We start from the raw sequence: 25,419 nt of genomic DNA, 5'->3' as shown, positions 1-25,419 counted from the left end.
GAATTTAACTTTGTCAACGAGAAGTTTGAGTTCAATAGATATGCAGGTGGAGATGTTCCTGTGGGTGTTGAAACTGTTACAAAAATATTAGCAAAATCCAGTGAAAGAGATGGAATGAGTCTTACAAACAAATCTCCCCTAAAGGGTTATATTTTCAATAAACAGTTTTCCTACTGTGAAAAAATTCCTGCTACCACACCACCCCTCCCTTTCTTTAAAAAGGCATGTAATAGTTATCAAAATAAGGTTAGTAAGATGAAAAAAAAGTGGTTTGGTAAAGGGAAGTTGGTTAAGAATGAGTTCCAGTTGGAGAGAAGAGAATGCCCATTCAGTCTTGGCATCTTTGAGATGTTTAACCACAGGCCGACGATACCACAGGAGATAAAGAAAAGAACACTAGGATTTTAGAGCTGATGTGAAGGAAAGTGGATCATCTTACTATCCCGTCTCACAGCATCCCTGGAATTAAGAAACCTACAAAGACTAACCCCATTTTGCAGTGGTGGGGGAATCTTAGCAAAGTGAGGTTAAGAGATTGGATTCATAATAAATATATTTTGAATGGGTCCCATATGTTTCAATGAGTCAGTACCAAAATAAGGACTGGAACCCAGGGACTCCTGGTTCTTAGCCAGGACTCTACCCACAAAACTATATTTCTTGTGTTTTTATTTTTGATCTTGAGTTAATTCACCATCTCTTGCACATGCTCTTTCTCTCACTCTGGGTCTTTCTCCCTCCCTTTCTCACATGCCACAGATGACCCTTGTGCATGTCCTCCATAAATCACTCTATAATGGAGCCCCTTTGTTGTTCTCTTCTCTAGGTACCCAAAGGAAGATTATGGCAGAAAACCAGGGCTCAACATTAAGGGAGATAATTGAAGGTCATTCAGCTGAAAATAATTCCTATTTATCCATGGCTTCCTTTACCAGAGCATCTGGTTTCCGTTAGCCAGCATGGTGTCCTCTAGTTCTGACAGTGGTGGCCTACAGTAACCACATTTTTTGCTAAAAAGGAAAGAGAGCTTTCTTACATCTGTTCCCGAGATGTTTTTCAACTCTTGCTTGTACAAAGCAATGCTCTGCATTTAGATGAACAAAGACTAAAACTTGATGGTATTAGGTACTAGTGACTAAGCCTGCTCCTGGGCAGCTTCTCTGTTGCTTTCTCTTTCTGTCAAGATCAATCATAGAATTAAAGATTAGGAAAGTGAAGGTCAACCAATTCACCCTGCTAACTCCTGCCAGAACTTCACCATTCTAAGCAGGTTTGGATTTCTTCTATTTGTGAAGAGATTTTGTTGTTGTTGTTGTTCTTATCTCCAGGTATGGAGAATACATTAACTCACTCACTAAGCTATGAACTGAAATCTGTGTGCAGGCTTCAGAATACCTGCCCTCAGTAGGCACTCATTTTTATTTATTTTTATTTATTTTTATTTTTATTTTTTGTCCATGACCATTGCATTAGCAATAGGAACTCTCGCTAATTTAGAACCATAATCTCTTTTGGCCTACTTTTTAAAAAATACTATATTTAAATTCAATTTGCCAATATATATAGTATAACACCCAGTGCTCATCCCATCAAGTGTCCTCCTTAGTGCTCATCACCCTACCCTACCCTACCTCCCCCGCCCTCCTCCCCTTCTGCAACCTTTTGTTTGTTTCCCAGAGTTAGGAGCCTCTCATGGTTTGTCTTCCTTTCTAATTTTTCCCCACTCAGTTTCCCTCCTTTCCCTTATAGTCCCTTTCACTATTTCTTATATTCCACATACGAGTGAAACCATATAATGATTGTCTTTTTCCCATTGACTTATTTCTCTCAGCGTAATACAGTCCAGTTTCATCCACGTTGATGCAAATGGTAGGTATTCATTCTTTCTGATTCGGCCTGTTTATTTAACAAATAATCCTTTGGCATTACCTACTAGTTATCTTTTAATAAACTTGTTAGCTAAAGGGACAAAACATGAGAAACAAGAGAAACAAAAGTGAGAAAGACACATTTCTTACCATAGGATAATGTAAGAAACAATATGCATAAATATTAGAAAAACAGAACATAGAAGTGTAATCAACGGAAGGTAAATTCTAATCTTATTTTTAAATGAATGACATAGCTACAATAGTAATAGCTAAAATTTATCAACTGCCTTCTGTATATGATGTATAATGCCTTAGGTCTAATATCTCATTCAATCCTCACAGCAAGTCTATGGGGCAAATAATATTCCTATACTGATTTTACATAAAAATAAATTGAATCTCAGATATATTTGTGGGTCCCAGCAGGAAACAGACGGAGCACTCAAAAATGGACTAGTTGGAGGAGGTTTTAATAAAAGAGCTGTCTGCCAAAGTATAGGCAGGGTATAAGGAATTCATAAAGGATAACACAGGACCCTGACGTGGGTAATGTTAGGGCCATTGCCATCCTTAAACCTGGAGCAGAAGGGAATGATTACCAGAAGCCAGGAAGAGAGCTAATGGGGATGATCACCTGACAGGATCTCCTTTTGCAGAAGCATGCAGCTGGCCTAAGGGAAACCCAAGGAAGTGGGGAATAGATATCCCAGCCTCATTCTCTTCCCATACTTAAGTGTAGCCAAAACCAGCCCCATATCAAGGGGTCCTGTGGATAAATCCACAAATATCAGACTAGTAGGGAAGAAAATAAGGGGGGTGAGAAGGGTGGAGAGTAGATCTAGTAGATTATGGTCACCTTTCTAAGGTCACAGCAACAGAGCAAGTCACTAAGTGAATCAAAGTCACTAAGTGACAGAGCAGGGATTCAATTCCATAGTTGCCTGACTTTGGGGCTCAGGCCCTTAACCACTATGCTCTAATGCTAATGCTTTGAAGTGGCAAAAAAAGGGAGGTCAAATCGGGCAGTATAGAGTATATGGAGAGGTAGAGAGGCAGGAACACACAATTATATATTTGCTAGACTTCCCTGAATCTATTTTCACATCTACAATATATATCTCTAACACAAAATGCAGCCCTTTTCTCTCAGTGCAGCTAGTATCATCAATTTCATTATAATAGCTTTGATCTAGCCTGGAATAAAAATAAGCCACCCAACCCTGTGCTCAGAGACAGGATCCTGCTCTGTCTGACAGAGTTCAATGCATTGTGGACAACTAACTGCCTACTCTGTAGGCCACACATTGTTAATTGGAGTCAGTAAGAAAGTGGCCATGAAATTTTCAGTTACTTTTTCATACTATTTGTACTTCAAGTAAGAGAAATACCCAATCATTTCACCAAACCTGATTGGAGAAATTTTGTATCTGTGGCAAAAGAAAACTTAGGAGAGGTGATTTGATTACAAGAGGGTTCTTCACTTATAAAAGAAATCCCTTTAACACAAAAATCAGTAGAGTGATAATATAGGGGATTCTTTCATGCTGTGATCAGCCAACAGTAATGGGCCTGATAGTAGCAGTGCTTATGGGAGTCTCCATGGTGCCAAGGCCCTATGAGGTCTAAAGAGATGTCTAATAGCGGCTTACAAAATATTGTTCAGGAACTTCCTGTGCCAAAAGCAAAGGTGAAAAGCAGGACTGTAAATTGAAGAGGAAACCAAGAGAGCCAGAGGGAGCCAAGTAGAAAATGCACAGCAGGAGCAGTTTGGAAAGGAGTCCAGGATCATAACAGGGCCTCTAGTTTCATTGACATATGATGTAAGAGAGTATCAAGTTGAGTTAGAAATCAAATTTCCAGAATAAAACTCCAATAGAAGGATAGAAAGATACTGTCTAGTTTGCTTCCTGGAACTTCCATTACTCCTGGAGTAAAAAGGAAGAAAAATGGAAAACACAAGAAAAGATAAGAGACTTAAGAGATGAATCCAGAAGACTGAACATCTAACTATTAAGAGTTTTGAGATGAGAGAGTAGAGAGAGAAGAGAAATAATCAGAAAAACAAAACAAGGGATCCCTGGGTGGCGCAGCGGTTTGGCGCCTGCCTTTGGCCCAGGGCGCGATCCTGGAGATCTGGGATCGAATCCCACGTCGGGCTGCCGGTGCATGGAGCCTGCTTCTCCCTCTGCCTATGTCTCTGCCTCTCTCTGTGTGTGTGTGTGTGTGACTATCATAAATAAATAAAAATTAAAAAAAAATTTAAAAAAAAAGAAAAACAAAACAAGAATAATTTTCCAAACCGAAAGGCAAATCCGAAATGGAAGTTTCCACCAAATGCCAAGTAATGTAAATGAGAAAAGAAGCACATTTAGGAAAATTACTGAAAACATGAAAAAAATGAAAAGAGTAGATCATTAAAGCATCCAGGGAATTTGTGCCTTGGAGGCTTTGTTAGCTAATGCTGTGGTGGCATTCATTTTGCAATGTCTATCTGTCTCAAATTGATGCTGTGTGCACCCTCAATTTAACAATGTTGTATGTCAATTATATCTCAATAAAGCTGGGTGGAAAAGCCTCCAGAGACAAATGCAGACTTCTTGTCAGTAAAACCATGTGCTACAAAACAGCATCTTCAAGTTCAAGGATCAATTTGTTTTAGCTTTGAATTTTATTTATTTTATTTGTTTTTTCATGATTTGATAAAGTTATATTGCAAAATGATTACTACAGTAAGGTTAGTTAACACCTCCATCCCCTCACATCACTACCTTTGTGTGTGTGTGTGTGTGTGTGTGTGTGTGTTGATTACATTTTTAAGGTCTCTCTTAAAAACTTTCAAGTATATAATACATTATTGTTAATTATAGTCACCTTGTTATACTTTAGACCCCCAGAACTTACTTATCTTATAGCTGGGAGTTTGTGCCTTTTGATAAACATCTCCCTATTTCTCCCACCCCTCAGCCCGGGCAACCACTATTTGGTCTATTTCTATGAGTTCAGCTTTTTTTTTTTTTTTTTAAGATTTTTAAAATTTATTTTTGAGAGATAGAGAGCAAGCAGGTGGAGGGACAAAGCAAAGGAAACTTCAAGCAGACTCCTCACTGAGCAAAGCCCCAATTCGGGGCTCAATCTCATGACCCATGAGTTTGTGACCTGAGCCAAAACCAAGAGACAGACGCTCAACCAACCGAACCATCAGGTACCCTGAGGTCAGCTTTTTTTAGGTTACACATGTAAGGAAGGATATGAAGTATTTGTCTTTCTCTGTCTAACTTAATTCATTTTGGAAAATGCCCTCAGACTCACCGAAGTTGTCACAAAAGGCAGGATTTCCTTCTTTCTCATTGTTGAATAATATTCTGCTTTTTGCATATACCACATTTTCTTTATCCATTCATCCGTTGATAAATACTTAGTTGTCTCCAAATCTTGGCTATTGTGAATAATTCAACACAGAATTTTTTAAAAGATTTTGTTTATTCATTCATGAGAGACACACATAGGAGAGAAAGAGAGAGAGAGAGAGAGAGAGGCAGAGCCACAGGCAGAGGGAGAAGCAGGCTCCATGCAGGGAGCCCCATGTGGGACTCTATCCCAGGTCTCCAGGATACGCCCTGGGCCGAAGGCTGGGCTGAATCGCTGAGCCACCCGGGCTGCCTTCACCATAGAATTTTATAACCAAGCTATCAATCAACATAAGGACAGAATAAATATATTTAAGACAGGAGAAGACTACAAAATTGTACCTCCATTTATCTTTTTATAGGCTGTCACTTGCAGGAATAAACCAAAAAAAAAAAAAAAAAAAAACCCAGGAAGCCATAGGATCCAGCAAATGGTGTATCCAATATGGAGAGATATAAAAGAAGCCCCAGGTCATGACAGCTAGATGAAAATCTAGATGAAAGAGGTCTCTGCAGGGGAAAAAAGAGAGCAACTGGTGTTGATTCTCTGCTTTAAAAAAAAATGTTGGTAAAAATTACATAGACTAGACATTAAGATGCAATACTTGGGAAAACTTAAGATTTTGATCAGTATGATACACACACAAAGCAAAGAAGAAACCTCAAGATTAATATTTAAAAAGAACTATATAGGGAAGGCAGAGTCCAAACAACAACACAACTGAATAGTGGCATGATTTTCATCTAGAGGTCTGGGTCAGGGAAGGGCTGGAGACAGGAAAATCAGCTGGGAGACTATCTCAGTCATCCAAGTGAAAGTTAATGTTGGTCTGATCCAAAGTCATGGCAGTGGGATGGAGATGAGTGGGGAAATTTTAGAAATAGTTAGGAATTAAAATAAACAAATTGAGAGGTTGATATCAGAGAGGGAAGAGTCAAGATAGACTCCATGGGTTTGGTTTAGAAATCTGGGCACAAAATAGTACATTCACTGAGAGAAGAAACAAGCCAGGAAAAGCAATATTGAAAATGATGAGCTTACTTGGGTCAGAGATGCTGAAGGGAAATCCAAATGAAAATGACCAATCCATAGCTGGACATATGGCCTGGAGCACCAGAGCATAGTCTGGTCTAACATGTGGCATCTTAAGAGCAGAGAGTGGGTTCCTTGCGCATATGAATCAAAATATCCAAGATCAAACTTTCGCGGAAAGTCATTTATAATAAGCAACAGAATTTCTGTTGAATCTTCCTAAAGCTATATCTCAGTTGTTTTGATTCATACAGATGTTGAGCTTAATAAAATATATTCCATTCCACCCAACCAAAATAATTTCAGAATAACAACTATTTTACTTTTGTTTCCTCAAACTGTAAGAAGTTGATACATAGTCCTTCAAGACTTCTTCTTATTTCTCTCCTCAATCTGCGTCTCACACAAACCACAGCAAATCTCCTTTACACACTTGTCTTCTTACTCCTCCAGGCCCACTTTTTCCTCTCAGTTCTCCATCACAAAATTAAAAAAAAAAATGATTCAAGCAAATTCAGGACAATGGCTGTAGAATGGGAAAAGAAATAGCCTGAGGTAGCCCAAGCTAGAGTCCTTTTCAGCATCAAGGAAGAAGAAATATTGGAAGTATGCATTTACTGATAAGCCTTATCCCATTCTCTGTGTATTATTTCTAAGTAATGACCCAGCAATATTAAATGTTCAATCTAGTTAGCAACAAACTACTTTCTGGAGGAAAATCAGCTTCATCTCTACTGATAGTCCTCACAGGTGACCCAGTGCTGGATGTGACTTGCTAGTGTTTGTGCATTGCCATCAATCCAGGGAGGCCTGTCTCAAACTACTCAAAGTCATGGTAGATTGAAAATTATCAATCCAATTGACTGCCTCATCCTCCACTTATCTTAGGAGATTCTTCTTCCAGGGTTTAGAATAATGCTATCTCCCCATCCATAATACCACCTTCTCATTAACAGAATAGCTCATAATAAAAATGTAACGTAGTGAGCAGAGAATAAAAGCAATTGGAAATACATATGATCTCAAGCAAAGTTTCATCTGTATGCTAGAGGCGGGGCTGTGGGTGAAGAATCACTATCCCATGGCACCCTGCAGTGACTGAGCATCTGCATCTCCCAGTTCCCCATCTCCAGACTGCCCAGCTGTAGGGCCCTTTTCCATTTGTCCAGACTGAACTGTCTTCTGTTCATTCAACTCTTTCTCCACAGAAAGTACAACACAGTTGGGTTCCAATTACTAAATTAAAATCACATTCTAGAACTGCCTGCTTGAAATTACACCCAGGTGACCTTAACTGGAGTTTTGTGTGTTCCCAAACACTTCAGGAACATATTTACAGATAGTCTCCAGACTTACTCCCACAGATGGCAAGCCTTATTTCCCCTATTTCCAATTTAGGAGGAAGCATCTCATTGCTGTCTTCATTGTATTGCTGTCACTCAACAGAAAAATAAAAACCTATCAGTATCTCCCAGGAATGTTGAAGCCCTCCTTCTTCTGCCTTTTGTCTTCTGTCTTCTCTCTCTCTCTCTCTCTCTCTCTCTCTCTCTCCCTCTCTCTGAAGTGTACCTTCTCTAGCTATCCAAAAGTCAGAAAGTGTAAAAATAAGAGTTTTTCATGTTAAAGTATAAGAGTCCTACGCCAAAGCAGAGATTAGTTAAAATATTTGGAGGTTGGTAACATCTCATTCGAATACTGGTAGGAGCTTCACATTAGATGGTTTTTCATAGATTTTTCTCTTTATTTTTTCATAAACTTTTCATTTTAGCCAAAAATTTTGCAAATTTTACTTTGATACAGCCCAAGTAGAACTTATCCTCAATTCACATAGCTGCTTCCATGGATTGATTTGTTTCGTGTTCTGATATAATTCCAACTGCTAATTTACCTTAATCTCCTCTAGTGTGTCAGTCTGCCATTTGGGAACATTGAGGAAGGGGTGTGACTGTGTTAGAACACAGTGCCTGGCATGCAGTTGATGTGATGATTCAACATGGCAGGGTAGACATTGGCTTCCTGTGCTCTCTGTCTAGACATTTCTCCTGCCAGTCTTCTCCAGACCTCACTGTCCTCTCCTCCTGTTTAGAAGGAACACAGAACATTCAATTTGATGATGCCCAGGCAGAGTGAACAATAATTCACCAGGATAGAGAAGGGTTGAGGTAGAGATGGGGAGTAGACGCGTTTAAGACTGGCAAGAGAAGAAGAAAGGGGATATAAGACATTGTCAATTCTATTTTCTGGCCCTTCTATGCCTCCTAGTTCTTAAGGTATCCATAGAAAATTTCTTTTATGCTTCTGACATCATTGTCATTTGGAGTTTGGGGCCCTGGATGGAAATCTGGAAAAGCTATTCAGAAGTTAGCTCTTCCTTTAGCACTCCCACATACAGGCAGAGAAACCCATACACAGACACAACAGGCACACCCACCAAGAAGCCACATGTGTACCTACGAACACATGGACAGACAGACAATGAAAACGCTCAGTGGTAGCCAGAACCGCTGCAGCCACACATGCCTTCTGCAGCAGACAGAACATGTGCTTACATCCTCACTCCTACGCGGACACAAAGACCCACACACAGATACCACCACCACACCCACAGCCCGCCCTTACTCGGCTGTGACTTTCCTCCCGCATGCCCCATTTGAATGCAAGACTGTCTCGAATTAGAATTTCTCAAGTCCATCTTGGCTTGACTGATTGAACTTCTTTCTGTGCAGCCTCATGAAAATTCACCTTCTGAATTCCTCCAAATAACAGAATGGAAAGGAAATAAAGTACAACTCACTAGCAAGCTAGGGGAATGGAGATTTGGAAAGCTAAGTGGGAAGGTGGTCAGGGCTGGTAGGGTCCCACTCTAGCTGGCTTTTTCAGTGGATGGATACCTGAGTGGTCCTGAAATGGTAACGATACAGTAGTTACTAAGGAGATGACCACTGATGCTAAGTGAAGAAGAAAATATGATCTACTATGGAAAGAAAATGAACTTTAGAACCAAACAGACTTAGACCTAAATCTGGCAATGTCATTTACTAACTGTAATCTTGGGCAAGTTATTTAATATCTGAGTATCAGTTTACTCAACAATAAAATCTACATTGCAATATTTTTGAGAGGGTTAAGTGTAATGATATATGTAAAGTGGCTATTACATTGTTTGGCTTCATAAGCATGTGTTTTATTTTTGTTACTTTTGTTCCTAAAGTATCTTATGAGCTCTCCAGGCAAAAGACAATGGTTTTGGCTTTCAGATTCTCTAAGGCAAGTTAGAAAAGCTACATGCTCACTCTTCCCTCAAGAATAGAGTGACATTGGTAAGCAATATTTGGTAAGGGAATAAACAAATGAGTGAACAAATGGATGATTGAATGAATAGCATAACTACCTTTTACCTACTGTTCTTGGAATCACCAGTATTTAATAATGAACCTTGCACATAGTCCTAGTGCTAAAGGTTTCTCAGTTTAATGGGAGAAACAACTAGAAAAAAAAACCATTCTAATGAAGAGAGGTATTGCAAGTTTTTATTAGAGCAGAGGAAAAGAGTAACTCTACTGAGAGACAAGGGATGTTCCAAGAAAGCTCTTCAAAGCAGTGATATGTCTTCTCAGTCTTAAAGGATAAAGAGAGTTTATTGAACAGCAAAAACTAATAAAGCCACTCCAAGAAGAGAGATCTTGAGTACATTTTATGACCTAGCCATAGAAGTTACATAAGGTCTCCTCTGCTTCCCTGGTCGAGGTAATCACAAGGGTCCACCCTGGTTCAGGAAGGGAACAGAGACCCTCAGCTCTGGATGAGAGGATTTATAATGTCACATCACAAGATCACAATGAGACATACTGTGGTAGTCTTCCTAGGAAAGTATAATCTGCAACAAAAACATATAAAGAAAAGTAAGTTTGAGTCCTGTTTTTAATGTGTTGAGCTTTCAAATACCTGCAGGACACCCAGATGAAGAAGAAATAATAAACTTGGTTTGGGAGTTCAGGATTTGTCAGAATTTATGTGGTGATGGAAGTTATGGGAGTCCTGTTATGGTTATCCAGGGAAAAGGAAGAAAAGGGAAAAGGGAAAGGAAGAAGAGGAGAGGGGTGAGAAGGGGAGGGGTGATGAGCAGTGAGGAGGGGAGGGGAGTGCAGTAAGTTTCATAGGGCTACAGGAACCAAGTACCCACACGCTGGACTAAAAACAACAAAAAGTGTTGTCTCACAGTTCTGGAGGCTAGAAGTCTGAAATCAAAGTGTTGGCAGGGCCATGATCCCTCTGAAGCCTCTTATAGAGGAGTCTTCCCTTGCCTCTTCTAGTTTCCAGTGGCTCCTTGGCTTGTGGCAGCATCACTTGGATCCCTGCCTCTGTCTTCCAGTGGCTGCCTTTCCCCTAAATATGCAGCATCTAAATTTCCTTTTCTTATGCTAACACCAGTCATATTGGACTCAGAGCCAACCCTACTTCACTGCAACCTTATGTTAACTTAGCTAATTATATCTGCAATGACCTTATTTGCAAATAAGTTCACATTCTATGATATTAGAGGATCAAACTTTAACAAATCTTTTTGGAAGGGACCCAGTTCAACCCATGTAGGGAAGAAGGCGAGGGAAAAGTAGAGGATGACAGAACCAGAAGCTCAGGGATGTCACAATGTAAGGGTGAGGAAGAGGAACCAGTAGGAGGGAAATGAGAAGGAATAATCAGAGAGGAATATGTGGCACAAAGATTTGGGGATGAAGAAAAGAAATATGTGATCCAAAAGTATTCAATTAACAAAAGGCTGAACCCTCTGCATTTGAGTCATGAACTGGGAGGTGACTAGAAACTTTTGTGGGACCAGACTCAGGAATAGTGGTGGGCAGGAGCTCATCCGCCGGATGCTAAGGAAGATGAGGCAGTGGGAGCTGTCAGTCTACATCATGGGGCTGCAGAAATTCCAGAAAATCTCCTCCAGAACTTTGCCCCAAACTAGCTCTAGTAACCTCTTCTTCCAATTAGCTCAGTTCCACACAAGGAACTAAAAGTAAAACTTGCAAGTGAGAGGAAGAGAAAAATCATGGGGAGCAAGCTGGGACTGCCATTTTAGGAACTGTCTTGTGGTTGTCCCTGAAGTGGAAAATCAGCTCTCCAGCATGATCTGGGCCAGGACAGCTGCTTAAGGAGCACCCAGCAGCCCTTCACAGGGGTGAGAGCTGCAGATGCAGGGACAGGACACTGCAAAGAGAAAATGAGTGATTAACTTAAGGAGTAATATCAAAGATTTGAAGAATGGAGAAAGGATGCAAATGCCAGGAGAAAAAGGATGTGGCTAGGGTTACGCTTAATTGTTTATTTCCTTGATGCCTAAAGAGTCTCCAAGGAGAGAGGCAGTTCTGGGCAGCTTCCTTTAAAACTGTAGCTTCTACAAGTGAGAGCCTGGGAGAACAGACTTCTTCCCTAACATTCTTTAAAGACTCATCCCATCCCCCAGACCCAGACCCCCTGACTCTCTCATTCTTCTCAAGTCTTCTGTTCCTTGTACATTCTACTCTTATAGTTTCTGCTCTTTTCTATTAAATACTTCTGGCTCTTGCTTTTCTCTTACCTCTTTTCTCCACCCATAGTTGGCCTAATCATATGCAGATGACTATAGGGGCAATTTGTCCTCCTCCCTCTCTGGAGCTTCTGTTCCATCCATAAAATCCAGGTCAGTAGTTTACATGCTTTGTTCACATTTTCTGAATCTCAATGACAGAAAAATGGAAAGACAACACTTGTGTGGTTCCCCCAGGAGATGGGGATATGCACACACCTGAAATCCAGGCTGTGAATTGATAGAAATAGCAAAATTTGAACTAGAGTTTTACAAGCTGAATATGGTCAGTGCAATGGTTTCTAATTTGTTCCCAAGGGGCAACTGATCCCTTCTTACAATGGGTGAGAATTTTGGCTTTAGATTCTCTTCAGAGGGAGTTTTGTTCTTTCTATTTATTTATTTATTTATTTATTTAAGATTTTATGTCTTTACTTGACAGGGAGAGAGAGAGAGAAAGAGAGAACAAGCAGGGGGAGTGGCAGAGAGAGGGAGAGGGAGAAGCAGGCTTCCAACTGAGGAGAGCAGGGAGTCCAATGTGGGCTCAATCCCAGAACTCTGTGATCATGACCTGAGCTGAAGGCAGATGCTTAAATGACTGAGCTACCCAGAGGAGTTTTGTTCTATTTGGTTGAGTGCACAAGGGTAGTAGTGATCTACCTCCTAATTTGTTAGCTTACTGGGAGAATAGAGTAAGGGAAAGTGGCAAATCCATTTATCCCAAAGTGTTTGGGATGATAAAGGGACAGTATCTTTACATACTCAGATAAAGGACTGAACAGGAAATGTATTAAAAATGTGGCTCAGCACAAGTTAACAAGTAATATAATTATTCTCATATGAAATATACTGAATATTACTTGGGAGGCAGCTGAGTGTAGTGGGCAAAAGAGCATAATCTAGAGCCTGATTATGGTTCAGATTTGCTTTGCTGGAGCAAATTAGTCAATGTCTGGGGATGACCATGGTACCAAATCCACAGAGTTAGTGAGAAGACTAAATGAGTTAATATAGACAAAGATCATGGAACAGTACCTGGCACATAGTAACACTAGATAAATATTACTCATTATTATTTAAATTAACAATCAAATACCTAAAACTGTAATAGTGCTATTTTAAAATTCTAGCCTCCAATAATATAGCATGGTCTATTTTATACAGCACATGGTATAATAGAACATTTTTAATTTGTCAGTTTTATTTTAAGTCATTTTTCTTACAAACATTTTAAATGTTTAAAATCTACAATAGGGTTTTTTAAAATGCAGCTTTTTGTGAATGCTGTTTGTTCTTTACTCAAATATCCAAAAATATAAACAATATATTTTGTTTTTATAAAAGGAAGTAAAATGAGGTTAACATTGAAAATTAAAAGCAGATTTCTTTTTAAACTTGGCTTCTGATAAATACACAAGCTATTGTTTTCCACAATAAAATATAGCCAATGTCTTGGAAAGAATGCTATCCTGAGTATCAGATTTAATTAATGAAATTTAAAATCTCGATTCCTAACCTCTCCCATGTTTAAAGTATGACTTCAAAGAAACTGACAACCTGTCCCTGCTTTCACTTTGAAAATATCCAGATGACACTGAACCAGCTAACTTTGGGTACAGTAACATGTATCTTCTTACCATCACCTTTAAATGCTCTACTTGCCTACACACCCACCCCTCCCACACACACACATGGACAGAGCCAACTTCCTCTTAGTTTCATCACCCACAATTGGGTCACCACTTATAATTGCAAAAGAGTCTGGGAAAATGAGAAGAACAAGTTACTTAGGATCATCTTAGATCAAACATGATTCACACCTGGGCCTAGGCATTACAACCCTGGATAAAATTAGGGCTATGTCCAGAGAAAATTTAAATTTTGGAAAAAGTGATCAGAAAAACAAGAAGAATAAGAATACTTCCTTTGATTCCAAAGATACTCAAGTGGTCTGAAGATTATAAAAGGCAAAGTAACTGACATTTATATGTAAAATCAATACTGACAGTTACATAATACAATTATATGGCTTTGAAATAAAAGTAAAACAAATCTAACGATCAAAAGAAAATTAGAGCTGGGGGTCCCTGGGTGGCTCTTTCAGTTAGGCCTCTGCCTCTTGGTTTCAGCTTAGGTCATGATCTCAGGGTCCTGGGATCAAGTCTTGAGTTGGGCTAGCTAGAGTCTACTTGAGATTCTCTCTCTCCCTCCGCTCCCCCCTCCACCCTGTGCTTGCTCTCTCTCTCTCTCTCTTCCTCTCTAAAATAAATAAATAAATCTTTAAAGAGAAAAGAAAATTAGGGCTGTGTTACCAAGGAAAAAGAAAATAGAGCTATTAGGCAGGTAACCAACAATGTCTGTCAACTTAGGACTTATTGAGATCCTATATGTAGAAGGCACAGACATAGCCACTTTACATGCATTATGTCATCTAATCTTCACAACATTGTAACATAGTCATTTGTAAATGCTGGTTCTCTGTTTCTTGTAGATAGGGCCTCACTGAAGTTCTAAGTATCTCACCCAAGGTCGAACAGCTAGTAAGTGGCAGGCTGGAATTTGAGCTCAGGTCTGATTCCAAGTTCACGTACTTTCCACAATGTCATACTGCCCATAATTTTACCTTCTGTTCCTTAACCATTCCTAATACTATCTGGCTACAACATATACCCTTAACTTCGTGCTGTCTTGATCACAAGCCTACCCACTACCAAGTCATCTGGAATCTTGATTTAGAAGATTGCACATTTTCTTTCTATATGTCAAAATGTTGGAAATACAACAGTGAACAGAGCAAACTGTTCTTGATCTTTGAGATTCCACTCTGGTAGGGAAGAAAGGCGCTAAACATGCAAACGAAGATAATTCCAGGTAATGAGAGACTTGTGAAGAAAATGAAACAAGATAAATGGGATGGTAAATATATCTGCAGGCTACTTTTGTTGTGATGGCTAGAATTGAACCCTGACTGCCATCAGGAGAGGATAGTCTGATCAAATGTAGGGGAAAGAGAACATCAGGCAGTGGACCTGTGATGTGCAAAGGCTCTGAGACAGAAATGTTTTATGGTACAGAAAGTTGGAGAATAATGATTGGAGAAAGACTTGATAAGAAATCTGGTTTGAAAGAATCTGAATTTTTTTCAATGTGTAATGAGAATTTTGACAGGTTTTAAATAAGCAGGGATAACACCACCTCATTTTTTTAAATCACCGTGGTAGCTATGAAAAAGCGGTTATACAAGGTGCCTCAGGGGAAGTGAAGATTTCGGCAAGGTGGCTTGGCCAGAGCAGTGCTGGCAGAGATGGGGTAAAGGTGAATAGTTCAAGATAGACAAATACTGTTACAGAACTTACCTGCAAGGAATTTGTTCATTCATTCTATTTTACCTGGCTTTGCAATACTGTTGCATTTCATCACCCTCTTATGTATAAACTCTAATGAATTGTGGCTACATTTTCCTCTTAAATGCTTTTAAGATAAATGTCTTACCATGCTGACAAAATTCAACCTGATATTTAGCATTTTCTCCTACTTGAATGAACTGTATCTATAAGGCAGTCCTGGGGCAGTTAGTTCATTTAGCCTCTGAATTCAGAGCTCCCTCAGCCTTCCAAAAAAAAATAAATAATGGCCAGTCATATCTTTTTATAGATACAGCCTGTCAGAGGTTTAGCTTTGCATAATTTGCCATAATAAATCATAAGCTACTCCATTTTTCTCTGAGTTCATGAAATTAGGATAATAGAAGTAAGATTCTCCCAGAAACTGTGTTCTGGGGTTAATCAGTGTGTTCCTAATTGAAATTATGAGTGGAGTAAGTGAGGAGAAACACATGTCACTTTTGGAAGCCTCCATCATAAATTTACTGTGGCTGAATGCTAACTCCTTCTGGAAAAGCCATCTTAATTTAGTTGCAGTGGGAACTGATATTAGTGCTAGTGTTCCTTTGAGAGACATTTAGATGACTATAACCCAGCTTATCCCATTCTGCTCTTTTGGTATCTAAGCCCTTTCAACAATAGCCAGTCATCCTCAGGATATGCTTTGTGCATCAAGTTTAACCTTCTTAAATTATGATGGAAGGGAGATATGTAGCACCGGAAGGAGTTCTTTGTCAATAATTTAATTCTTTCACTTTCATTAATTTGGGAAGAGATGGTTTTATCTGCAAGTCCCAAGAGGAAACTGGGGTCTGGCTGTTGTATGCAGAATCAAACAATAGATGAAACTGACCTGGGTGGCTGAGGCCAGAAGTACTCCACGCAGGACATCCCGGGCTCTTGAATCTTTACAGCCTGAAAGATTCTACTTTTAAGACTTTCAAGGGGTAGGCCTTCACTTGGCGATCTTCAGAGGATTGAAAACAGGTCTCCAGGTGATCAACACAGAGAGTTAATGTTTCCAGTCACAAGATCCAATTCAAGCGTTCTTGTACAACCAAAGAAAAGAAATCAGAAGATATTTAATGCATTTTAAATCCAGGTAATTTAAGCATAATAAAAACACATGCCAATTCCTTGACTTCCTGACCTGATATGCCAGAATATGGTCGTAAAGACTGATCCAAACTACAGGACCAACGAACCAGAATGACTTGGTGCAATGGTAAAGTTTTCATAGGTCCTCTATTTCTGAGTTAGTCTCAGCAGCCAAAACTGATTTATAAAATGTTGGGGGAAATGGGTTTTTTATTCCATTCTTTAGCTTCTAAATAAATAATAGACATCTTTTGGTTATTAGGGATTTCTGGCCAATACTTGGTTTATCTACCTTATATCCTGTTAATGAAACAAAAAAAAAAAGGTTAAGAGAGCTGTTATTAGTTATCACATACATTTTTTAAAAATTCATTAGAAACAAAGAAAGGGAGACAGAGACATAGGCAGAGGGAGAAGCAGGCTCCCTACAGGGAACCTGATGCGGGACTCCATCCCAGGACCCTGGGATCATGCCCTGGGCCGATGGCAGATGCTCAGCCACTGAGCCACCCAGGTACCCCATCACATGCATTTTCAGTAGCAACAGACTATGTTAGTTTCTGTTTATTATAGACTTCCCTAATCTTGTTATATGGCTTTTAGATCTTATTGGTCTGATAAATATATTTGGAGCCCTCAGAATCTCAAATAACTGTTAGGATTTCATTCCCCACCCATCTGACTATTGCTCATCTCACTCTTAATCATGCAGTTCCTCCTTCCTCCCCCACACAGCAATGCTGCTTATGTACTTTGTCGATCAGAAGGCAATAATACTTGTAATACAACCATGTGACTTTCCCTTTCTGGCAAGCCAAACAAATCACTGCATATTTCTGTACTTCCCTTTCCTTTTATCAGTGGTCGGGGGGTAATCATCCTGACCGCCTACTTTGTTTTCATGGGTTCGAAGAGGACTGACATTCATAGAACATTGTGAACAAAGAAGAAAGCTGCTTATAAGTGCCTCGAATTACTATTTTCACATGTCTTAACTGCCATAACAAGAAGGAAAATCTTCACAGTTGAGAAGGCTTTCTGAAAATTAGCCCCACTGCACCAAACCTTTGATCCTTTGGTCAAACTGTCAACCTCTTGAGAACTCTGCTTTCTTGTGAAATTTCCAGGCTGTTCCCATAACAATTGGTTGCATAAGTTCTGAGAGCCAGACCCACAAAGCTTCTCTGTGTTTTGGAAAGTTCCCTAAATAGACCTAGGTAACGATGGCACTATCACAGAGAAGGGGGAGTGGTGCCGCCCTGTCCTTTCCTAGCACACTACTGGCTTTTTTCTTTCTCTCATCATCTCTTTTTTTTCCCTCCTACTACCCTTCTTTCTGTATTTCCCTCTCCTATTCCCTCCTTTGTTCCTTCCCCCACAACACTTCCAGGCTTTGGGCTGGGCTCTGACATCACCAGCTTTGCTTAGGCAGGTCTGCTGCTTGACCTATGGATGGAAGATGTTTCCCCATTCAACTAAAACCCAGGTGGGACACCACACACCACATCTGGACTGGAGTTCTGATTGCCAAGTGCTCCAAGGACAATGTTTTCCCCAATATATCTGAACTTTTGGTACAGGGCTTCAAGGAAGAGCTAAAAATTGAGTTAAAAATACGTAATATGTCATGCCAGATAACTGAAAACAAATAGTTCGTTTATAGTAGGACCTCACTGGTTTTCACTTTTCTGAATTATAGAGAAAAAAATCAGATTCCTTTGTTTTGAAAGCAGGGTTTATTTGCTAAAATAAATATAAATGGAATAAATATAAATTGAAAATAAATTGAATAATGTATAATAAATTGTCAATTTAACTTTATTTTAAATTTATAATTTACTTTGATGTAGACTCCCTTTTGATTTAATATTAAAGGGCTTAAATAAAACTATGCGTGCTATTCTGTATTTTATATCAGTTAGTAAGTTTATGCTTACCAGTTTTTTTTTTAATTTTTATTTATTTATTTATGATAGTCACAGAGAGAGAGAGAGGCAGAGACATAGGCAGAGGGAGAAGCAGGCTCCATGCACCGGGAGCCCGATGTGGGATTCGATCCCTGGTCTCCAGGATCGCGCCCCGGGCCAAAGGCAGGCGCCAAACCGCTGCGCCACCCAGGGATCCCGCTTACCAGTTTTATATACAATGATGAGGTACATAAAACTGACTTTTCAAGTATTTTACTTCTTAAATATGAAATTAATAAAATTAAATAAAAATAAATTAATAAATTAATTTTATTTATTTATTAATAGATTACTAAAATATAAATATATAATTATAAATTTAGGAAATGAAGAAATAGATTGAGATACAAATTGAGATAATTTGAGAGACACCTGGGTGGCTCAGCAGTTTGGCGCCTGCCTTCGGCCCAGGACATGATCCTGGAGTCCCAGGATCATTCCCACATCGGGCTCCCTGCATGGAGCCTGCTTTTCTCTCTGCCTATGTCTCTGCCTCTCTCTCTCTCTCTCTCTCTCTCTCCCTCTGTCTCTCATGAATAAATAAATAAAATCTTTAAAAAAAAGATAATTTGGAATTATTGAGACTTTTCTTCTACTAAAGACTTTTGAAGTAAGTCATAAACTGATTTCAAGGAACATTTTTTTTTTCTCCTGGATAATAAAGTTTCCATTAAATTATTTTGTTTTATTTTTTATTTAAATTCAACTAGCCAAATATAGTACATTTGGCTACATCAGTTTCGGATGTAGTGTTCAGTAATTCATCAGTTGTGTATGACACCCAGTGCTTATCACCTCATGTGCCCTCTCAAGGAATATTCTTAAGCCAGTGATAAATATCACTATATAATATCAATATAAATTAACCTAGTACATTTTGTTTGGGAGGTCCCTGTATATTTTCTTCTCTCATTTGTAAGTGATAGTCTGTGATATTTCATAATTGGCGGGACCTCCTGCATGAGCATAAATGAGGAGCAGTTACTGGGGCTGAGATTAATAGCTTCAGTTAGCTCACCAAACTTAGAGCAATTTAAAAGGTGTTTACTTTTCAAAAATCAGAGAATGTTTGGCAACAGAAATCAAAGCAAATGAAGTTTTTATTATAATCAAAATATAATTGGATCAAAATTCCTAAAGATTAAAATTTATCTAAAAACAAGCTCTTTTAGTTTTTATCTAAAAACAAGTGGTGCTTCCCCCCCCACTCCAAAGAGATGTCTATAATTGTTCTATTGCTTCCTAATGCACCATCTCTTACTACTCTGGGGGGAGAAGAACCATGAACTACTTTAAGAACTATATAAATCAGCTTTTTCAAATAGCTATACTCACTCTTTACAAACACAGTTTTAAGGAAACCAATTTCCAGATACTCAACTTCCATATCTACTCTTCCCTAAAAGCAATCTGCCTATATAGGTGTCTTCAAAGAGATCTTCATAGGCCTTCTCTTTCTGACTTCCCTTTGTCCATAGACTATCTCCCACTTGGCAAAAGAAAGGTATAGCTGTCTCCCACCCCTATCAGTGCCATGCATTGTTCCCAGGTATAATAATCTCTGCAGTGTCAAAGAAACAATTTTAAATATTTGTGTCACCTCATTGATCAAAACACCATAAACTTCCACCACCCATCACACTAAGAAATGCAATTTTCATTTTTTCCAATACTATTTTTATACACACTAATTACAAAAATGATAACTTATGTATATTAGTTTTGATCATTTACATATGAAAAATAACTGTAGAGGGATACCTGGGTGGCTCAGTCAGCTAAGTGTCTACCTTCAGCTCAGGTCATGATCTCAGGTTCCTGGGATCAAGGCTCACATACAGCTCCCTGCTCAGTTTAAAGAGAAAAGAGAATGATAAAAATATCTAATTATTAAAGAGATTTGTATTCCTTGAAAAATAGATGATAGTGTACATATTATTGCTATAGATATATTTAAAAAGTAGAGTAACAGTTTTACCTTAAAATTCAATTTAAATGTGCCAGAAACATTTTAGTTTTAAACTTTAAAATGTGCAAAGGGGAACCATAGTGAAAATTATCTTAAGAAGCATAAAAGAAACAAAAAAGGTCCCTGATAAGGAGAATATGCTCTGCCTTGTGAAATTTGCATTCCTAACTAATAGAAGTCAGACAGGGAGGGTAAGCACTTGGTGGCATTTTTTGTTCTTACAGGAAATATGTCTTGTCCTTTCTCTTCCCATCTGGAGGAGAAAAAAAAAGAAAAAAAATCAAGGTAGACTATTTCCCTTCTGGTCTAAGTTGAGTTTACTTTATAAAATGACAAGAAAATACAAACAGATTTTGGCTGGATAATCTATGTCAAGACCTCCCAGTATGTCCAAGTGACTGGATTAACCTTGTGTTTACTGTATGTCCAACCAAATGCCAGCAGCCAACAAAATACTACATATAGCAGCAGGGCACTAACATCTTATCTAAATGAAATCGGTTTAAAATGTGCATCACAGAGAGATTTGAATGAGAAAGGAAAATATATAGAAAGTATTTGAAAGGAGACTCAGGGAAGGAAGAAAATAAGACCATACCATGACAGTACAAAGATCCAGGAGCTGGGGTGCCTGGGTGGCTCAGTGGTTGAGCATCTGCCTTTGGTTCAGATCATGATCCCAGGGTCCTGGGATCGAATCCTACATCAGGCTCCCCACATAGAGCCTGCTTCTCCTTCTGCTTGTCTCTCTCTCTCTCTCTCTCTCTCTCTCTGTGTGTGTGTGTGTGTGTCTCATGAATAAGCAAATAGAATCTAAAAAAAACAACAAAAAAACAAAACAAAACAAAAAAAGATCCAGGAACTGATAGGATGTGTATTATTACCTCAAGGTAGGTGTGAGTGTTGGTGTTGGGGATGCTTTGTTCCCTGCACTCTGTTTGCTATGGATTAAAGTCCATAGCAAACAGACTATGGTTGAGTCTCCTAAAATTCGTATGCTGAAGCTTTAATTCCCAGTGTGCTGTCATGTGGAGGAGGGCCTTTGGAAAGTAACTCGGTCAGGAGGTTGGAGCCTCACCATGAGATTAGTGCCCTTAGAAGAGAGACAAGAAAGATGCTGTCTCTCTCTCTCTCTCTCTCTCTCTCCTTCCTTCCCTCTCTCTCTCTCTGCTCCCTATGCAAGGATACAGCAAGAAGGCAACCAACCATTCACATACCAGGAAGAAAACTCTCACCAGAACCCAACCATGTTGGCACCCTGATCTTGGACTTCCACCCTCCAGATCTGTGAGAAATAAATGTTTGTTGTTTAAGTCACTCAGCCTATGGTATTTTGTTACAGCAGCCTGGACTGACTAAAACTTTAATCTCCCCAGGTCTCGGTACTCGAGAGAACATAGAGACCAATGAAGATGAAAGAAAAGAATCTAAGAAGAAAAGGATGCAAAGAAAAAAATGATGGAATCTGGGGAACAGTGGGAAAAATCAAAATTAAAACTGTGAGAAAAAAATAAAAAAATAAAAAAATAAAACTGTGAGAGCATATTATCCAGTCTCAATGGAAAGCAATTCTATCCTTCGTTGGAGAGATATAAAGCAAATTCATTTCACCTGCCTTGTCATTATTTTAACTCAGTCATTCAATACCCCCTAAAAAATCACATTGGGATTACCATCTATTGAGTTTTCTGAATAAACCACCAGAACTGTTATGGATCATGTCTGATTGCATTAGCTAATTGGAAGGGTTACCAACTAAATTTCAGTGAAGAACTAGTTTTGAGCAGACTTAGCTCTTTCTAGTGCTCTTGTAAAGATAAGGGGAGAGAGTAAAACCCTATTCTTAGATTTCACCCCAGAGGATGATTTACACGGAAGTTAATGACACTTAAGCTTCTAGGTGGCTCTTCAGCTACATGGACTCTATCCAAGGCCCTGAGAGGCCACATATGTTTTTGTAAATTTTCAAAAGTAAGATATTTTAGCCTCAATCAGTCAAGACCACTGTCTCTCTACATGCTCACTTTCCTGTCCATACATTTCCATACATTCCATAATTGCAAGGTTTGCTGTCATTTCCATGTGTACAAAGCGATTGCTAGCTATGCTGATGTAGAAATATTATCCAGACCAACGCCTGTGGCCACCTGTGCTTTCTGGCCACTATCACTGCACAAAGGTACAGGGCCAGGGGACATATTAAAATGGGAACATGTCCTATGGCTCCAGTGTTGGGAGTACATAAGAAATGGCAGAGATGGAAGTGCAAAACCTGTGAAGCCAGAAGCCAATCTGCAGAATATTCTGCTAGTCCTCAGTAGTGTAAACTTTCAGTTTCTCATCCATGATTTGCTTTTCATAGATGCCTCATCAAGACACACCTTCTTCCCTGACAGAAATATAATGTAGCATGTACAGTTGTAACATATTGCACATTATCATTTCCATTTTGATGGGAACTGTGAGAAACAGAATACTGGAATCATCATAATTCTTGTCTGTAGAGCACAAACTGGAAGCGGTAGTAAAAACAGCATGTCTGCATATGAAATCACGTTTATATTCATCTAACCCAAAAATAGTAAAAACAAATTTCAATCAATTGTGCTAAAGGACAAACTGAGATACCTTTATAATATCTCTAGAGAAAATATACAAAATTGTTTTAATGTGAAAAGGTAATCAAAGAGTATGCAGTCAAAAATAGAGGAAGACAACATACTGATATGTCAGGCAGTCAATTAAAAAATATTATGTTATTTTTCTGGATTTTGTGACATTTGTAGTGTCAATCAAATTTTTTAAAGTTATTTTTGGGAATCTCTTCTCTCTTTCTAACCTCTTCAGTTTCTGTTTAAGTCCCTAAATTGTAGAATCTTCACACTTCATTAAATCTGACTTGCTCTGCCCTGAATCCATGCCTCATCAATAGACATAAGTGATCCTGTCACCTCTTGTCTCTGTTCCAAGTGACATCATGAGCTTTGCCTCCTACATATGAGAAGCGATTGCTCTAAGAATAGGTAAGAATTATTAACATGCATTTTTTTTCTTCAACACAGTTAAACAAGGGCTCACTCTCTGGATTTCCAGATGCACTTAAAATGAAATAATAATGTTGGGCCAGTCTTGCCCTGCTTTAAGTTAATCACTCCAGGAAGAGACATTAAAGCTTTCAGACCACCAGTGTGCATAACTGCTTTAGTGCCCCAGACCATACACCTTCTCTTGATTATTCAAGACACAAGGAAAGGTAAGCTCAGTAAATGAGGCTGTTTTATGATCCATTTAAATAATCTGAAAAGGAAATTAATACTTTTATTACTTTTTATAAGTGAAAAACTTCCTTAAAAATCTCTAAGAGTTCTTTATGTTACAGTGGTTAGGACTGCCCAAACCAAAACATGGATCCAGAGAAATAATGGAAGCTTAGGGAAAGGATGAATGGCCACACAAATCAAAATGGAATAAACAAGAGAGGTTGGAAAGTAATTTGCAGGGGGAAAAAATCACCTCTAACAGAGCCAAGAAAATTCACCTGATTGGAAATTAGGTTGTAATTAAAAATAAAATATTTCTTAGTCTTTTTTGAATAATATGAATGTTCGCTAGAACTATTGCACTTTGGAAGGGGAATCTGGAAAATAATGTGAAAACAGTTTGTGGCTCTTGGCCCACATTGGTACCTTCGGTACTCCTTATATGTGAGAAATATCCTATTAGTCAGTTTGCAAACACTCATTTCAAACTTTAAGTGCTCATAACAATCCAGTAGAAAAAAAGCAAAAATTTCCTAATTGGATAGAAAATACAACTGTGGTTATTTTTCTGATGTCATCTTTTACCTGTTTCTGCCTCAATCAGTTCCAGCTGTGCTGGCTTTTGCCCTATGTTTGAAATACACCTTGCACACTCCAGTCTCAAAGTCTTTGAATTAACTGTTCCCACTGCCTGGGACGCTCTCTGCCAGATTCCACATGGCTTCCTCCTTTACTGTTTTTAGATATTTCACTTTCTCTGAGAGCCTCTACTACATTCTTCTTTATCTCCTTACCCTGTTTTATTTTTCTTCTGAGCATGTCACAGATTTTCCACTCCCACTAAGTGTCCTCAAAAGCTTATAAATATTTGGAGATGAAACTTTATTAGAGCCTTGCTGAAAAGGAACAGAGAAATTACTTGTGCTCTACAAGCATGTCACATAAATGCTGGTTTCTAATCTGAGGCCTGGATCTATCTTACATGAGAGATTTTCAAACAGAACTCACAACTCGATTTTAACTAGGTATACCTTGTCAAATTCTTCTGTTAGCTGGACATTATCCCAATAACTTATTTCCTTTTACAGTGGCATTTAGACCAGTCAGATTCCTAATAGGTACCAGTGGACATATTCAAGCTAAGAAAACTCTAGGAATGTTAAGTAAGGGACTTTTTACATGGGATATTAATTTCCTAGGGCTGCTGTACAACAGACTAGGTGGCTTAAACAGAAAAAATTTATTGCCTCACAGTTCAGAAGGCCAAATGTCTAAGATCAAGATTTCAGCAGGGTTGGTTCCTTTGGAGGCCTGTGAAGGAGAATTTGTTCCTGCCTTCTCTCCTTGCTTCTGATGGTTTCTGGTACTCTTTGACATCCCTTGACTTGTAGATGCATCACCTTCAATCTCCACCTTCACTTTTACATGGCATTCTTCTTGTGTGTATGTCTCAGTGTCTAAGTTCCTCCTTTTTTTCCCTAAAAACACAGTGATACTGGATTAGGGCCCATCCTAACAACTTTATGGTAACTTGATCATCTACAAAGATCATGTCTTCAAATAAGATCATAGTTATAGACACTGAATGTTAGAACCGCATTGTGTTTTGAGAGGACACAGTTCAACTCATAATACACAGTACAGACGAAATGTGGTACAATTGTATTTGCAGTGTAGTTAGGACAGAACTGTTTCTACCTCTGGGCCTCAAAGAATGAAGGAAGGACCCAGATACTAGAACAGGAAGGAGGAAGTTGCATATAGAAGCTGCCTCGAGAAGAGCAATGACCTTTGGTTGGGCAACGTTGCCAGCTGTGGATGACCCAGAAGAGAGGGACCCCCTTTCCAATCTCCTACCA

At 38.9% G+C, this 25,419-nt stretch overlaps 2 long non-coding RNA genes across 5 annotated transcripts in view; one reads left to right on the top strand and one right to left on the bottom strand.

Annotated features, from left to right (window-relative positions):
* LOC144316119 (uncharacterized) overlaps nt 1-21,970 on the top strand; it is a 54,038-nt gene extending 32,068 nt beyond the window's left edge. For 3 of the 4 annotated variants that reach the window (XR_013381943.1, XR_013381942.1, XR_013381945.1), the window contains one exon: nt 21,677-21,970. This is a non-coding gene — a long non-coding RNA (uncharacterized LOC144316119). Of the gene's footprint in view, nt 1-1,831; nt 1,870-21,676 lie in introns of all 4 variants that reach the window. The other variant, XR_013381944.1, reaches the window with a different exon arrangement.
* On the bottom strand, nt 9,841-20,252 carry LOC144315203 (uncharacterized). Its single transcript, XR_013380962.1, has 3 exons — nt 20,093-20,252; nt 16,120-16,314; nt 9,841-10,188 (listed from the first exon to the last, which is right to left on the bottom strand). It is a non-coding gene; the product is annotated as an uncharacterized LOC144315203 (long non-coding RNA).
* Nucleotides 21,971-25,419: the final 3,449 nt, after the last annotated feature.

This window comes from Canis aureus, chromosome 6, assembly GCF_053574225.1.
Source record: "Canis aureus isolate CA01 chromosome 6, VMU_Caureus_v.1.0, whole genome shotgun sequence".
In the NCBI taxonomy this organism is placed as follows: Eukaryota; Metazoa; Chordata; class Mammalia; order Carnivora; family Canidae; genus Canis; species Canis aureus.
The sequence above is the reverse complement of the archived record's forward strand: the minus strand, read 5'-3'. Positions and strand labels throughout refer to the sequence as shown.